This window comes from Belonocnema kinseyi, chromosome 6, assembly GCF_010883055.1.
Source record: "Belonocnema kinseyi isolate 2016_QV_RU_SX_M_011 chromosome 6, B_treatae_v1, whole genome shotgun sequence".
NCBI lineage: Eukaryota > Metazoa > Arthropoda > Insecta > Hymenoptera > Cynipidae > Belonocnema > Belonocnema kinseyi.
In genome coordinates, this window is record NC_046662.1 from 124,982,015 (window position 1) to 124,984,403 (window position 2,389).

The 2,389-nt window shown below is 35.0% G+C and overlaps 1 protein-coding gene across 15 annotated transcripts in view; it reads left to right on the forward strand.

Moving 5' to 3' along the window:
- LOC117174109 overlaps window positions 1-2,389 on the forward strand; it is an 829,515-nt gene that overhangs the window by 351,006 nt on the left and 476,120 nt on the right. The gene's annotated exons all lie outside the window — the stretch shown is intronic.

Genomic DNA, 2,389 nt, shown 5'->3' on the forward strand with positions numbered 1-2,389 from the left:
TAACTAGGTGGATTACATATTAATAGTAAAATGATATATAAAGTTAAATGGTTGAAATTGTTACTTTGTTTACACACATGTGCGTATTAATCTACTATTATATAATTAAATCTGTGGAGTTGAGGCAAGACTGTATTGCACTGTGTTGCACTGTATATATGCGTATATCAAATCAAGTGGCCTGAACCTGATAAAGCTGATGAAAATCAAAAGTTTTTGACCAATCGTCGTCAAATTTGGCAAGCATATTCTTTGGGCTCCAAAACAGGCATTAAGAGTTAGGGGTGCGCATGCGAAGGGATGGGACAGGTGGGGAAGGGGCACATATGCAGTTTTTGACGAATCAGCATCAGATTTTTCACACACATTATTTGCGTTCCCGGTCAGGTCGCAAGAATATTAAAATTTATAAAGTTCTTGAAATATATTAAATCAAGTGGTTTAAAACGTATGATATTTATACGAATTCAGATCTTGATAATTAACACCGAATTTTCCAGACATGTTCTTTGGGCTTCCATGCAGGTCGTGAGAGAAGGAAGGGGGGGGGGGAAGAGATTAAGATAAGGAATGTGGTAAAAAAAGTAGTTTTTCACTAATCGGCAGAAAATTTTTAACGCATGTTCTTTGTTTCCCCCGGATAGATCATAAGAGAATTTGGTGGGAAGATGAAATGGGGGAGGGGCAGTTTCTGAAATATACTATATAAATTTCAAATTTTTGAAGTCTTTCTGCAGGCTATGTTAGACTTACACGACTGATTTCAGAATCGTAAATATTGGATTTAATGACTGGAGTATAATTTTTATAATTAAAAGCAATTAACCCACATTCCCCAAATTCTACGATAAATACTTAAAATTTTATATTGATTTCAATTCAGTATTATGCAATATACAACTTTTATGGCATATCCATTTGTTCTCGATGCATATTATTAATTACAGCGAGCTTTCCACGGCGGCAAACCACCGCCACGGGGCGCAACTAGTATTCCGTATGATATTAGATATATGATTACATTCGTATGATAATAGACGTCATTATAATTATCTTATAGGGGCCAAATCTGTAATCACATTCTCTCATTGAACAGTTGCCATAGTTAGATTTAGATTCGGATGTGTTCCACCCATTCAGAAATTGCCTAACTTATTCCTGAGTTCCGACCTGGGCCTGATCGGATTCTCCACATGTTACCGCAAGGAGCAGATGATTTGGCTCGCATCAGATTCACGTCGAGTCGGATGAGGTTAGGCAATATTATGTTAAGTTTTCTGTTATCGTCGTGATATTGTTTTGCTTTCATCGAACTTTGAATTCAAAAAGCAAAAAGTAGATTGCGATTTCGGAATCACATAATTGTTGGTGAGATTTCTTATATCCGCAATGAAGGCAAACGTAAGCTTTAATTCGCTAGAATCAACGTCACAATTTATTTTTAGCTTCTGAAGATTTCCAGCCATGTATTCGAGAAAGTGTCGTCATTTTGAGCGCATTGACTATTTATGAAAATAAAAAATGTTTTCCAGCTTTTTAGAATTTTATATTTTGTTGCTGATATTGTGAAAATAGAGATTACTTTCTACTAAATGAATGAATTTTTGGGTTAGTAACATTATAGAATAAATGCTTTTTATATTTTTTTCAACATAAACTCACTTTTCAAATCTCACTCACCATGTCCCATGTGCATTATTCAAACAAAAATCATAATAAAGTATCTTAAGAAGATTTAAAATTATTTATAATTAAAATTCATTTGTGTGCCTGTGTAATAGTTCTAAATTTGAACATTGTTTATCAAAGCATAATAGTTTTCTTCTAAATGCAAACTGGTATCGATAAATTAAATCAATACAAACAGGTAATGTAATGTAAAATATTGAAAATGAGATATAATGTATAAAGATATATAATGTGGAACATTGAAAAATTATAGAAATAAAAAATTAAAGGAGCCATATTTGGGCCAGAGCGGGCTCCCATTTTGGATGAACAGGTCTGGGCCTGTCTGTCACGGCGTTACATTTACAGCCTGGCTCTAGACAAATTACTCTATCGGGCCCAACTTTTTCCTGATTGGGGCCCGACCGGCACTACCACCATACCACACCATACTGCACCACACTTCACCGCACCGCGTTACGCCACGCGACGCGACGCCACTCCACACCACGCCATGCTATGCTATACTATATATCATATCATATAATTTTATATAATTTTAATATTATTTTCCCCTTGCCCGGTAAAGTCTTTGAATGATATTGGAGGCAAAATATCAATATCAGTATTAGTGTGGTTTCTTAGATCCGGGTCAAACCTTCATATTTTTTATCGTTAGCCCTTCCATTTATATGTTAAATCTGGATTTTATATTTTGGGC